General features: G+C 51.0%; 1 protein-coding gene across 3 annotated transcripts in view; it reads left to right on the top strand.

Annotated features, from left to right (window-relative positions):
- The first annotated feature begins 15148 nt into the window (after positions 1 to 15148).
- The window catches only part of kdm6ba (lysine (K)-specific demethylase 6B, a), a 37637-nt gene continuing 37279 nt past the window's right edge, over positions 15149 to 15506 (top strand). For all 3 annotated transcript variants that reach the window (XM_056300144.1, XM_056300145.1, XM_056300143.1), the window contains exon 1: positions 15149 to 15435. The gene's annotated coding sequence lies outside the window, so the exon portion shown is untranslated. The remainder of the gene's footprint in view (positions 15436 to 15506) is intronic.

The following is a 15506-nucleotide window of genomic DNA, read 5'->3' as shown; positions in this document are numbered from 1 at the left end:
ACTTGGAGGCCACTACAAGATTTAATCAGAATAGGTTTCTTCTCACCGCTGTGTTTTCGCCGAGGCTATCCAAATAGATGGTAAATGGACTGCGTTCCACGGACCGTCAGCTCGATCCCGAGATCCAACTACGAGCTTCTTAACTACAGCAACTTTAAGATACGCTATTGGAGCTGGATTCACCGCGGCTGCTGGCACCGGACTCGCCCTCCGGTGGGTCCTCGTTACAGGATTTAAAGTGTACTCGTTCCAGTTACAGGGCCTCGAAAGAGTCCTGTGTTGTTATTTTTCGTCACTACCTCCCCGAGTCTGGAGTGGGTAACTGGAGTATCTTAAAGTCGCCGCAGTTAAAAGGCTCGTAGTCGGACCCCGGGATCGAGCCGACGGTCCGCGGCGCGATACGAATGCCCCCAGCCGTCCCTCTTTAATCACGGCTCCGGTTCAGAGAGGAAACCCCACAAAACAGAACCGGAGTCCTCTTCCGTTATTCCCAGCTGAGGTAGTCGGGCGGCCTGGCCTGCTTTGAACACTGCAGTTTTTTCCCAGTAAACACTTCGGACCCCGCCCCCGGGGACACTCGGCTGAGAGCGTCCCGGGGGCGCCGAGAGGCAGGGGGCTGGGACAGACGGCGGCTCACCTCGCGGCGGACATTTATTGCACTTTTCTAGTCTAGTGCCTTACAGCGTGTGCGCCTCACATTCACCCATTCACACACACACATTCACACACCGGTGGTGGAGGCTGCCAAGCAACACACCAGGGGTTCAGTGTCTTGCTCGAGGACACTTCGACACGCTCCCTGGAGGAGCCGGGGATCGAACCAGCGACCTTCCGATTTACTAGACGACCAGCTCTAACCCCCTGAGCCATGCCGCCTGCCCCAATTATAAAATTGAGACACAATTATAAACCACGCTTGCGCACACGTTCAAACACAAAAGCACGTCGGTGTCCAGTCGTTAAAATAGAAAGAGGACGTGATGTCACGTTTCCTCGCCTTCCTGCTGCCAAACTGCACCTTGTTTTTGTTCACCCTTCAGGAAGGTGTTCCCTCAAGCCACATTCGTCAGTGACTGTGTGTGTGTGTGGGTGGGGCAGGTATGGACAGGTCCACTGCCTGCCCCCTCCGCATGCTGCCGGTGTTGTTCCTCCCCCCGCCCGGGGTGTGCTGGCTGGTGCAGAGCGGCTCACAGACACAGCGGGAGCTGGGTCAGGGACAAACGCTCACACTGTTGAGTTGGCGTTGACACCGAATGCCTTTTGGCACAGGGTCACCCAGCCTACCGGGGGCAAGCGATGATGCAAGCTACCCCCCCCTCCCCCCCCCCATGCCTGTGTGTTTGTGGAAGTCAGCAGCCATAACCGCTACTGCCGCTGCAGAGTTCCTGCTCGTCGGTGTTGGTCTGTCTGTCAGACGTGGTCTCTGCTGTGTGACGGGGCTGAACACTTGGTTTGGGAGGTTTTTCACGTCAGAGCGGTGCTTAGTTCTGCAGGCTGGTGACACAGGAGGACTCCTCCTCCTCCTCCTCCTCCTCCTCCTCCGCCGCTGTTCTGTGGTGCAGCTGTGTCTGTGTTGGACGCTCTCCACGCGTCTTGTGGTGCATGTGTGAGTGTGTGTGTGTGTGTGAGTGTGTGTGTGTGTGTGCATGGTTAAGAGGCAGGGAAGACAAAGCGAGAGTGAAAGCTGAACGTGACAAGTGTTAGAAAATTTGCCCAGTTTTGTACGAACAAAGACACACACACACACACACACACACACTCTTCACGGGTCCAGATTTGGCAGTGATTCTGGTGGTCTGCTTTCATGTGAGTCCTCTTTTAACGGGATTACTGCCAACCGTTCAGTCTGGTCTCCACTTTGTTCTCTCTGCTTATATCGTCTCCCTCCCTCTGTCTCTTCTGCTTTCATCTCACTCTTCTCACTCCTTACTCTCTCGCTCTCACTCCTCCCTCTCTCACTCCCCTCTCCCTCTCACTCCCTCCTCTCTCTTTATCGCTCTCACACTGCTCTCACACTCCTCTCTCTCTTTATCTCTCACTCATCTCTCTCTTTATCTCACTCCTCTCTCTCTTTATCTCTCACTCCTCTCTCTCTTTATCTCACTCCTCTCTCTCTTTATCTCTCACTCCTCTCTCACACACACTACTCTCTCACCTCTCACTCCCCTCCCTCTCTCTCACACTCATCTCTCTCTTTATCTCACTCCTCTCTCTCACACACTCCTCTGTCACACACACACTACTCTCTCACCTCTCACTCCCCTCCCTCTCTCACACTCACCTCTCTCTCACACCTCTCACTCCTCTCTCTCACTCCTCTCCCTCTCAAATTCAAATTCAGATAGCTTTATTGGCATGAACAGAAAATGTTATTGCTAAAGCAGTTTGCAAAAGATTAAAACCCTCTCTCTCACACTGCTCTATCTCACCCTCTCTCTCACTCTCTCTCTCACTCCTCTCTCTTTCTCTCTCTGTCTCACACTCTCTCTCTCTGTCTCACCCTCTCTCTCCCTCTCACTCCTCTCTCTCTCACTCCTCTCTCTCTCTCTCTCTCACTTCTCTCTCTGTCTCACACTCTCTCTCCCTCTCTCTCTCACTCCTCTCTCTTTCTCTCTCTCTCACTTCTCTCTCTGTCTCACACTCTCTCTCTCTCTCTCTCTCTGTCTCTCTTTCTCTCTCAGTCTCTCTCTCTCTCTACCCCCCCCCCCGTCCGTGTAGCCTGTCTGGCTGTGGGTAGTGTGTCTATCCTGTTCAGCATCCTTTCGTGTGTGGGCGATGTTTTTTTCCTGCTTATGAGTCTGTGAGAGGAACTCTGTCTGACTGTCTGTCTGTCTGTGTGTGTGTCTGCCACTTCATCTGTCAGTCTTCAAGCTTGCGAGAGTTTGTGCACGCGCATGTGTGTCGGGAGTGCGAGTCCACGCATGCATTTGATGTTTTTGCGAGCCAGCCCCCGGTTGACCATGACCTTTAAGTGAAGCCATGTGGCAGGAGTTCACCAAGCTAACAAGCCGACCACAGTCAACCCAGCCCTCCCCCCTCCTTGTCTGTAGCCCTGCCAGGTCTAGCCTCCCGCCCACAAACACACACACACACACACACGAGATAAAAAACAGACTTGCCACTTCTTTCATGTACACACACGCAAGGAAATCCGCCGCTGAGTTGAGTTTCATGGGCACCGCTGGCACCGGCGTGACTAACTGAGTGCATAATTAACTAAAACGAATTTGAGTACAAAAAAAAAAAAGGGAAACGCTAATTTCTCCGCCAACCCTTCGCTGTCAGTGAGGTTGTTTGAAGAGACGGTTGAACCAGTCGGTCCGCTCAGCGGCTCGGTTCTTCTCTCCGGAGACGCACAAATGTGTCGGCACCCTGACATAAGGAGAGACAGGTTGACAGATGGGTAGCGACACGGGGGGACAGACAGCAGGAAAGAAGATTTGTAGACTGTCATGCAGACCAGTGGACTCGGACCACAGACCAGAGGGAGCAAATACAGACGCTGAGGAAGACAGCCCGGTTATTTACCGCCATTCCTCAAGCAGACTGCTGTTGTGTGTCTGTATAGGCAGGTATGAAAACTGCCGTCTTGACTTGAAATGAACTGGTGATTCACCGGTGACTAAGGACTTGAGCAGCCCAAGCATGGCATCTGTACTCACGGCATGATGCAGCCCCCCCCCACACACACACACACACACCCAGCAGGAACAGAACATGGTACAGGTAATGTTCGCTCTTATGCACAGTGTAGTGTGTGTTAGGCCAGTATTACTGCTCACAAGGTCAGTCTGCACACTGCGGCCAGTCTGCACAGTGCGGCCAGTCTGCACACTGCGGCCAGTCTGCACACTGCGGCCAGTCTGCACACTGTGGCCAGTCTGCACACTGCTGTCAGTCTGCACAGTGCTGTCAGTCTGCACAGTGCGGCCAGTCTGCACACTGCTGTCAGTCTGTACACTGCTGTCAGTCTGCACAGTGCGGCCAGTCTGTACACTGCGGCCAGTCTGTACACTGCGGCCAGTCTGTACACTGCGGCCAGTCTGCACACTGCTGTCAGTCTGCACAGTGCGGTCAGTCTGCACACTGCGGCCAGTCTGCACACTGCGGCCAGTCTGCACACTGCGGCCAGTCTGCACACTGTGGCCAGTCTGCACACTGCTGTCAGTCTGCACACTGCTGTCAGTCTGCACAGTGCGGCCAGTCTGCACACTGCTGTCAGTCTGTACACTGCTGTCAGTCTGCACAGTGCGGCCAGTCTGTACACTGCGGCCAGTCTGTACACTGCGGCCAGTCTGCACACTGCTGTCAGTCTGCACAGTGCGGTCAGTCTGCACACTGCGGCCAGTCTGTACACTGCGGCCAGTCTGCACACTGCTGTCAGTCTGCACAGTGCGGCCAGTCTGCACACTGCGGCCAGTCTGTACACTGCGGCCAGTCTGCACACTGCTGTCAGTCTGCACACTGCTGCCAGTCTGCACACTGCTGCCAGTCAGTACACTGCTGTCAGTCTGCACACTTCTGCCAGTCTGCACACTTCTGCCAGTCTGTACAGTGCTGCCAGTCTGCACACTGCTGCCAGTCAGTACACTGCTGTCAGTCTGCACACTTCTGCCAGTCTGCACACTTCTGCCAGTCTGCACACTGCTGTCAGTCTGCACACTGCTGTCAGTCTGCACACTGCTGCCAGTCTGCACACTGCTGTCAGTCTGCACACTGCTGTCAGTCTGCACACTTCTGCCAGTCTGTACACTTCTGCCAGTCTGTACAGTGCTGTCAGTCTGCACACTGCTGCCAGTCTGCACACTGCTGCCAGTCTGCACACTGCTGTCAGTCTGCACACTTCTGCCAGTCTGTACAGTGCTGTCAGTCTGCACACTGCTGCCAGTCTGCACACTGCTGCCAGTCTGCACACTGCTGTCAGTCTGCACACTTCTGCCAGTCTGTACAGTGCTGCCAGTCTGCAGCCCATGTTATCAGCTGTATGACAGCACTGCTGTGAAAAGCAACACAGGTGTCAAATTAGCAGCCTTGGAAAGAGAGACACAAAGGGAGGGACAGAGAGAGAGAGAGAGAGAGAGACAAAAGAGGGACAGAGAGAGAGAGAGAGAGAGACAAAAGAGGGACAGAGAGAGAGACAAAGAAATGGAGATGGACAGAGAGCGTGTGTGTATGTTTGATGTTTGTCGTTGCTTCAAGTGTGTGCACAGCATTGTATTTTCATGTCTGCATAGTTGTGTTAACTTTATATCTTGTCTTTTATGTGTTTGTGTGTGTGTGTGTGTGTGTGTATGTGTGAGGGGTTCTGTGTCGTGTATAGTGTACATATACAGTACACTATAATATCAATATATGGACCCGTGTGTGTGTGTGTGTGTTTTACTTGGTGGTCTTGCATGTTTGTTTAACAGATTTGTGTGTCTGTGTTCTACATGCTTGAGTGTGTATTTCAACTGAGTGTTTTCGGGTGATAATGGTTCAACACACACACACACACACACAGTCGTGTTTCACTATCCTTGTGCGGACCCCTCATTGACTACATTCATTTCGTAGCCCTTAACCCTAACGTTTCCCACGCAAACTACATGCCTTACCCTAACCTTAACCCTTGCCCTAACCTTACCCTAACCCTAACCCAACCCTAACCCTTACCCTTAACCTAACCCTAACCTTACCCTTAACCTAACCTTAACCCTTACCCTAACCCTTAACCTAACCCTTAACCTAACCCTAACCCTAACCCTTAACCCAACCCTAACCCTTAACCTAACCCTAACCCTAATTCTAACCGTGATCCTAAAACCAACTCCTAACCCTAAAATAGATCCTTTTCCTTGTGTGGACCTCTGAAATGTCTGCACAAGGATAGCTAAACATGTACACACACACACACACACACACACACACACACACACACGGGTCCATGCACTCTTGTACGCATGACACAGGACCCCCCCCCCACACACACACACACACAGTGAGACACAGACCTGCATCAACACAACACAACACCACACAGCAGCTGGTGTAAGGCAAGTCACATGCTGCTGTGCTGTCACAAGACCATAGAAACTGCATTGTGTCTTCTTTGTCATTCCTTAAACCTTCATACTCTTTCCTCCATTCTCTCCCCTCCATAAACCTCCCCCCTCTGTCTTCTCTCCCCTCAAAATTCTCTCCTCTCTCCCCCTCAATATTCTCTCCTCTCTCCCCCTCTGTCTTCTCTCCCCTCAAAATTCTCTCCTCTCTCCCCCTCAATATTCTCTCCTCTCTCCCCCTCTGTCTTCTCTCCCCCTCCTTAAAGTTCTCACCCCCTCCCCTCGTCTTCTTCTTCTTCCTGTGCTCTCAATCTTTCGTTGAGTCTTCCCTGGTGTTTCTTTCCACCCTTTATCATCTTGCTCAAGGCCCACTCCTCTCCTCTCACGTTCCTCCTCTTCCTGCTCCGCATACCACACACACACACACACACACACACACACACACACACACACGTGGACCCCTGTACCACTATCTCCTGTGCTCTTCACCACTCAGCATATTTTTAATCTACCCATCTACTCTCTCTCTCTCTCTCTCTCTCTCTCTCTCTCTCTTGTGAATAATTTTTAATGTCAAAAGAGGACGCTCCCACTGTTTAACCGTTACAAACAAGATAAAAGACTACAGCAATCATTTCTCATATCTCTTCCACTCTTTCTCAACCCTGTCTCTCCCTCCCTTCATCTCTCACTCTGTCTCTCTACCTTCATCTCTCACTGTCTCTCTACCTTCATCTCTCACTGTCTCTCTACCTTCATCTCTCACTCTGTCTCTACCTTCATCTCTCACTGTCTCTCTACCTTCATCTCTCATTGTCTCTCTACCTTCATCTCTCACTGTCTCTCTACCTTCATCTCTCACTCTGTCTCTACCTTCATCTCTCACTCTGTCTCTCTACCTTCATCTCTCACTGTCTCTCTACCTTCATCTCTCACTGTCTCTCTACCTTCATCTCTCACTCTGTCTCTACCTTCATCTCACTCTGTTTCTCTACCTTCATCTCTCACTCTGTCTCTCTACCTTCATCTCTCACTGTCTCTCTACCTTCATCTCTCACTCTGTCTCTACCCTCATCTCACTCTGTTTCTCTACCTTCATCTCTCACTGTCTCTCTACCTTCATCTCTCACTCTGTCTCTACCTTCATCTCTCACTCTGTCTCTACCTTCATCTCTCACTCTGTCTCTACCTTCATCTCACTCTGTTTCTCTACCTTCATCTCTCACTGTCTCTCTACCTTCATCTCTCACTCTGTCTCTACCTTCATCTCTCACTCTGTCTCCCTGCCTTCATCTCTCACTCTGTCTCTCTACCTTCATCTCTCACTGTCTCTCTACCTTCATCTCTCACTGTCTCTCTACCTTCATCTCTTACTGTCTCTCTACCTTCATCTCTCACTGTCTCTCTACCTTCATCTCTCACTCTGTCTCTCTACCTTCATCTCTCACTCTGTCTCTCTACCTTCATCTCTCACTGTCTCTCTACCTTCATCTCACACTCTGTCTCTCTACCTTCATCTCTCACTCTGTCTCTCTACCTTCATCTCTCACTGTCTCTCTACCTTCATCTCTCACTGTCTCTCTACTTCATCTCACTCTGTCTCTCTACCTTTATCTCTTCACTCTGTCTCTCTACCTTCATCTCTCACTGTCTCGCTACCTTCATCTCTCACTCTGTCTCTCTACCTTTATCTCTCACTCTGTCTCTCTACCTTCATCTCTCACTGTCTCGCTACCTTCATCTCACTCTGTCTCTCTACCTTCATCTCTCACTCTCTACCTTCGTCTCTCACTCTCTCTACCTTCATCTCACTCTGTCTCTCTACCTTCATCTCTCACTCTCTACCTTCATCTCTCACTCTCTCTACCTTCATCTCACTCTGTCTCTCTACCTTCATCTCTCACTCTGTCTCTACCTTCATCTTTCACTCTGTCTCTACCTTTATCTCATACTCGTGTCTCTCTCTCTCTCTCTCCATCCCTTCATATCTCTCTCTCCCTTCATCTGTGTTTCTCTCCCTCTCTCTTCTGCCTTTCTGTCCTTCCCTTCATATCTCTCTCTCACTCTCTCTCTCCCTTCATCCCTCTCCCTCACTCTGTCTCTATCCTGTCTGTCTCTCTCTCCTTACCTTCATATCTCTCTCTGTCTCTCTCCCTGTATCTCCCTCACTCTGTCTCTCTCTTCTGTCTGTCTCTCTCGCTCTCCTTCCCTTCATATCTCTCAGTCTGTCTCTGTCTCGATGTCTTTATCTCTGCCCCCTCTCTCCTTGTGGGCTGATATTGATCAAGGTCAAATGATTATGCCGCGGCTCCTGACATTTATTCAATCCGTCTGCGGTAGAATACCTCACTCTCGCAGAACACAACCTCCAGCACACCCCTCACTTAAGGTGGCACCGCTCAGTTCACGGCCTCACCCGGAAACACAAGTGGTCCACCTTTACAGTGGGAGCCCACCGGGCCGTCCATACCAGCTGTGGCCCTTTAGGGGGTCTGAACTTTAACCCCTGAGTTCAAAGGTGGCGAGCCTTTACCACCAGTCTGCAAGATCAATACAGGCTCAGCCAGCTATACCTGCCGTTTATTGACACAACTGTTACACTCATGTACGTGCACTCACTCACAAACACACACACACACACACACACACACATGTGCACATACTGCCTTCGGCGCTGTGTGGTGTTTTGTCACGGCGCTGTGTGGATGTCCAACAGACAAGCGTGTGTAGCGGTGTTTCTGTGGCCTCTTAGCCAGTATATGAGAGAGGGAGAGGCAGATGAGAAAAGGATGGTGCGAAAGAAAGGTGGAGACAGACAGAGGAGGAACGACAGGATGAGAGGGGATGGGAACAAGAGGGTCCACCGACCCGGAGGTTCCCAGCCTTACCCGGGGACCCGAGTGGACAGGTTAGGAAAAGGTGAACGCCCCTCGTCCTCTGCAGACTAAAGGTCACACAGATGTGGTTTTCAGAGAGAGAGGAGGAGGTGGGGGGGGGGGGGTTTAGAGGTGAAGAGTGGGGAGGAGGGAGGAGAAGAAGAGCTGACATTTAGGTGCTAACCAGTGTCAACCACAACCATTTCAGAAAAGGGCATGCATCCTTTGTGTGTTGCTCCGTCTCTCTGCAACCTCCTCCATATTTATGAGTTGCATGTGTTGCTGATATCTGCTCACATGCCTGCTCCACTTAGAGGCACTGCAGCTTGTGTGTGTGTGTGTGTGTGTGTGTGTGTGTGTGTGTGTGTGTGTGTGTGTGTGTGTGTGCGCGTGCGCGTGCGCGTGCACGTGCGAGGAGGTGTACCAAAGTGACACCTGTTCTCAGTCACGTGGTCCGGCAGTGACACCATGACTCACTCTGAAGAGGCGACACATGAGGAACACACACACAAACGCACAAACGCACAGATGGCCACAGCACTAGTCCAGGCCCTGCTGTGCATTTTGGACACACACACACACACACACACACACACACACAGATTGGGATTTCATGCAGCACATCAGGTGACATGTTTGCAGCATCACAGGTGGATGGTTGCGTGAGTGAGCTGGAGGTAGTTGTGTTAGCCGTGTTGTCAGCCTGGTGGCGTGTGGGTCTTTTTAAACCGGACTTGAGAAGTGTACCGATGGACTGGTGACCGCTGCTTAACCCCAGCGTGGAATGTAAGAAACGTGCTCGCCCTGGTCTTGACCACAGGCCGCAGTAGGACGCAGCCTCTGTCCGTCCTACCAACTCAAAGAAATAACGACTTGTCTTCACGCGGAGATACAGCCGATTAATATTTTCCAATTCCTTCATTTCTTTGTGTTGTTGTGGCACAGCTGCTGGACCGTATTGCCACAGGAAGTGCCTGGCCTGACACTTAACTGGTGTGATGTGTGTTTGTGTGGATGGGAAGCTTTGATAGAAGAGAGTAGCATGTTTGAACGTTGGTCCTGTCTTCACCTTGTTTTGTTTTGTTTGGTGACAAGTGATGTTTAAGTGGAAGACCTTCAGCTGTTTCCAGGTCGTCTCCTCTCGCAAGCTGACCTTGTTTGACCCACACAGTGACCCCTGTCCCTCTCTCGTTATGTTTCAGGATATCAGAGGTGTCATGGTGGCCCACTGAGACAAAAACACCACGTCACCCACACACACCAGGTCAGTCTGTTACAGTACACCTCCCTCTCTCTCTCTCTCTCTCTCTCTCTCTCTCTCTGTCTTTCTCTGTCTCTCTGTCTGTCTCTCTGTGTCCGTCTGTCTGTCTCTCTCTCTGTGTCTGTCTGTCTCTCTCCCTCTCTCATTCTCTGTCTGTCTCTCCCTCTCTCTGTGTGTGTGTGTGTGTGTGTGTCTCTCTCTCTCTTTGTGTGTGTGTCTCTGTGTCTCTCCCTCTGTCTTGCTCTCTCACGCTCTTTGTCGCTTTCTCTCTCTGTCTGTCTGTCTCTCTCTCTCTCTCTCTCTCTCTCTCTCTCTCTCTCTGTCTGTCTCATCATTTATTTTCTATCACACATATACACAGTACATTACAGAGCATAGAGTGTCAGCATGCACACATTCACTGTAAATGATGTAACACACACACACACACACACACCACACAGAGACCTGTGTATGTGTGCGTGTGTGTGCGTGTGTGTTGAGTGAAGTCCAGTAGAAGATTGTAGAGGTGGTGAAGCAGCGGCTCTCTGAAGAGGGTGAGTAAGAGAGAAGTGGGAGGTAGAGAAAAGGGAGAGGGTTGAGAAACCCACATTCATTAGAGTGAGATTGGAGGTTGTGAAATGAAGGGTGTGAGTGGACCGCCGCTCCTTTCGCATTCGTCCGCACACGCACTTAGCCGTGTGTGTGTGTCTGTGTGTCTGTGTGTGTGATGTGTCACCCTGTTTAATGCTTAGTCAGACATGCTGGACATGCAGTAGTAGTACTGGCTCTGAGTCAGGTTAACTTTAACTCTACGCTCGCCACCTTCACACCGCAGGAGGACACAGTCAGTCGTCCACGTGTAGCCGAGCCTGAGTCACAGACAGGCGGTCTTCAGAGCCTGACCTTCAGTCCCTCCCAGCACAGCCTACGCTCCAGTGTCTCCCTTATGGGATGGCGAGCGTGTTAAACACGACTTGAGGGCCGGCCTCGTCGGAGCTGGAAAGCGCTGTGATGTTTTCAAGAGGCTGGGCTCTCTATCGCCCCCTCTCCCCACGCAGACGGCGGAGGAGAAGCCCTCATTATCAGGGACGTAGCCGCCCTCCTCCCAGCTAAATGAGTACTGTATGTGGGCGTGCTAAGCCAGCACGTCTCCCGGTCTGTGTGTCAGTCTGTCGGCCGGCCTGTGTGGCTCGTGCAGTCTTTCTGTGACCCGTGTGTGGGTTGTGTGTGTGTGTGTGTGTGTGCGGCGATGATTATTATGTCTGTCGATGTCTCAGTGTACCCAGAAGGCTGACTCACATTGTGCCACATGTGCATGCCCACACACACACACACACATCCACAAAACAGAGGTGGAGAAGTAACATCCACACCACTGGCACATTGACCTACAACTCAGACACACACACTTGCAAGCACCAACACACACATGCTGACTGTCTCTCTCTCTCGGCCCTGTGGAGACTCTGCTTCATAAGCATTATGAACTGTTTATTTTTTGAACGTGTAACCCATACTTAACTCTGTGTGTGTGTGTGTGTGTGTGTGTGTGTGTGTGTGTGTGTGTGTGTGTGTGTGTGTGTGTTTGCTCGGCTGGTATGAGTGGAATTCTTTGGGCCTCTACCCATCAGAGAGCTGCTATATATAAATCTGGGGTGTGAGAACTGATCTTAGTGCTCCAGCTTCACTTTTGCCCCACTGCTTTTCTATTTTCAATCACTTAATTACACACACACACACACACACACACACACACACACGCACACACACACACACAGATACGCACGCACCTCCCCCCTTCCGTAGAGATATGCACACATAATCCCTTATGGATATGCTTGAGAACCTAACCCGCCACCCAAATTGTCCCTTCCTGCCACACACACAATTACAGACACCAGACCACCTTCTTTCATAGGGAAGGACAAATGGCAGCAGAACTCATTGGGGAAACATATACTTCATATTCCAACTCACACACACACACACACACACACACACACACACACACACACACACACCGTCCTCCAGCTGTTCCCCTCATTGATGTATTGTGTTAAAATTGTGCGTGTGTGTGTGTGTGCACGAGTGTGTGTGTGTGGTATCATAACGTCCCACCCTGGCCACATCAATCAGCCAGCTTCTTCCTGTACATTTCACAAACCTAATGAGTCCCACCACACACTCACAGAACAGCCTCTCTCCCTCCCTGTCCTCTGTCTGTCTCTCTCTCCCTCCCTCTCCTTTTCTCTCTCTCTCCCGCTCTCTCTCTTTTTCTGTCTGCCTCTCTCTGTCTCCTTTTCTCTGTCTCTCTGTCTTTCTTTCTGTCTGCCTCTCTCTCTCCTTTTCTCTCTGTCTCTCTGTCTCTCTCTCTCCCTCTCTCTCTGTCTCTTTCTTTGTCTGCCTCTCTCTCCTCTCTCTCATCAATCAATCAAGCGCAAATGCCCATTAGTACCTGTACACGTGATATGTAATACACAGACCTGTTATGCAGAAGCAGTTAAAAACCCTGTGGCTGTTCATACCTTCATGTTTTTCGTGACTTAGAAAAAATTTAGACCCCCCCCCCCTTTTCTCCCCTACTGTACCCAGCCAATTACCTCACTCTTCCGAGCCGTCCCGGTCGCTGCTCCACCCCCTCTGCCGATCCGGGGAGGGCAGCAGACTACCACATGTCTCCTCCGATACATGTGGCGTCGCCAGCCGCTTCTTTTCACCTGACAGTGAGGAGTTTCCCCAGGGGGACGTAGCGCGTGGGAGGATCACGACCAGAGGAGGCGCTAGTGCAGTGACCAGGACACATCCGGCTTCCCACCCGCAGACACGGCCAGTTGTGTCTGTAGGGACGCCCGACAATTGAGAATTTTTGATTTTGTTTTATCCTCAACCCTCTCATCACGGCATGACACCATTACACACTCTTGTTATAGCAGAACCAGCCAACAATATATGTCTGTGTCTCTCATAATGTCACACACACAAATGTACACACACGTACACAGTTCCAACACACACAATATATTCTCTATAAGCTCCTTTTTCGCTAGCGGGCATAATGAAACATGGCATGTAAAAATGTGTAACAATGTCATGCTGTGGGTACAGTTTGAGATTATAACGCAGTACAATAACGCTCATTGTTGCCAAGGAAAACCAATTTCTTGGCCCAGCACAGAAAACATAGCTGACTTTATACACAACAGAGTGAGAAATGCAAAATAAAGTTATGTGCAGAAGTTGACAATACTTTGCTCTGACATTATAGACCAGTTTTTTTGTTTTTGTTGTTGTTGTTTTTTGCATACAGAGTCAAACAAAGTAAATATAATGGATACCATGCACATCAGTGAGTGGCAAATAAAAAAGCGATCATAAATGTACGGTGTTGGATGTGTTGGGTAATGGGTCAGAGTCCGGTGGGTCACTTCTCAGTGTGTCTCAGGTGAGAGTGAAGCTAACAAGTTGCTTTTTGGAATTGACTCTCACGGCCAGTTCAGCTGTACACAACATGGTCACTACATTTGCTCCTTTTCACCCCTTTTCTGTGCACGCAAGCGTCATCAGCGTGCACATCTCCGCTTTAATCCGACCAACATTGTCCCTTACAAAGGTTCCCCTGCATGGGCTTACGCACACACACACCCGCAAATGCAAAAACACACACATAGACTAAGTCTTTACAGGCACATGCCTTCTAGCATCATAAAGGGTCCTACTATACTGCCCTCCATTCTTCATTTAGAGAGCAGCACAAAACACGTTATTGAACATTGATTCTCATTTTACAATAGACACTGTACAAGGCCTTGTTGCTGAAGTACATACCATTCACTACAATGCGGGTCTAAGTCTAGCTGATGCTAATGTGTGCAACTTGCAAGGTAGCAAAAGATACACAATTAATAGTAAGTAACCAAGTTAGAGGCCTGGACAGTGAGCGATACTGACTCTGTGTGTGTGTGTGTGTGTGTGTGTGTGTGTGTGTGTGTGTGTGTGTGAGAGAGAGATTTTGTCATCAAAATCATCTATAGCACACACTCGAGTCCTCCTGGGTGGGCTAATTTTGCCTCCTATTGTCCCGCTGAAGCGGTGCTTCTAAATGTATAAACTGTGTGTGTGTTAATGTGATATGCAGTCGGTTCTGTCAAACTGGCTATATGGCATTTCACAGAGTGCAGGATGAGTACTTTGTAACGGTAAACTTGAAACAAAATGAATGTGTTTGGCCCAAGAGAGAACAGCGGTGTACTATGTAATGCAAGCAGACCCGTAGCTTATATTTACTCGTTCGTTGTTTAGCTGTTGTAAAACGATTAAAAGTCACAGCAAGATCTTCATTGAGTGTATAACCCCCCCGTTCATATTGTTCATAGGCATAAGTGGCGTTTGTTTTGGTGATAAGTGGTCATAAATAAGCCATTAGGGGGGGTTGTTGCTCGGCCTTTTAAGGGCTCCCGGTATGTTGTGGCGTCAGTAAAACCCGGTTGAATGAACAGCCGGTGCTTCACACGGTGCCGCCGCCAGCCGCCAGGGGCCGGGGAGAAGCGCCAGCGGCCGGGGAGAAGCGCCAGGAGCGGGCCGCCGCGTCAGGGCTCACGCGCTTCCTCGTCAGAAAATAGCCCTCCGGGCGGAAACGCGCTCTTATGGTTGAGCGAGCGCAGCCGTGGTCACGAGTCCGCCGGTTAAAAAAAAGAAATAAAAGAAAAGAAAAGAAAAGAAGGACGGAGGCTGAGAAGCCGGCTCCGGTACCGGGGCGGCGTGACTGTGTGTGTGTGTGTGTGGGGTGGACTCGGTGCCAGTTTGCGCTGTCAGGGAATTCCGGGGCCGTGGGATGACGTCAGTACGCGTTTGCGTGTAGGCTTGCGTCGGTGCGTGACTGTCCCTTTAAAACACGCTGCTGCGTGTGTGTGTGGGGGGGGGGAGGAGGAGGTCGCTTTAAAGAGAGAGAGAGAGAGAGGAAAAAAAAAAAAAGAAAGGCAAAGAAAAAGCCGAAAAGGGGGCCGACGAGAGCCGCGCAACTGCTCCGCTCCACCGGTCGCCGTCGGGAGACGCGTTGGACTCTCCGCGGTCGTCAGCGTGACATAAACGGTTACGGGCGGTTGGAGAGGACGCGGGTGAGACGGGCTTGAAAGCGCCGCTGAATCCTGCCGGCTGCCGAGGGACTTTAATCCGCCGACGGAGCTCCGGACTCGGCGGACGCCGCCTCCGCGGCAGGCGGGTCGGGTCAAGTCGCCGTCGTCTCCTTCGGGGACTCCCGAGGGGGTCTCCCGCCACGGTGAGTGAGGACCCGCTTCTCCGCGACACGGCTCGAGCCCCAACACTTTTGAGTGACGGATGCCGGGTTGC

The sequence above is a fragment of the Lampris incognitus genome, chromosome 20 (genome assembly GCF_029633865.1).
Source record: "Lampris incognitus isolate fLamInc1 chromosome 20, fLamInc1.hap2, whole genome shotgun sequence".
Lineage (NCBI taxonomy): Eukaryota > Metazoa > Chordata > Actinopteri > Lampriformes > Lampridae > Lampris > Lampris incognitus.
This window is presented reverse-complemented; position numbering and strand designations above follow the sequence as displayed.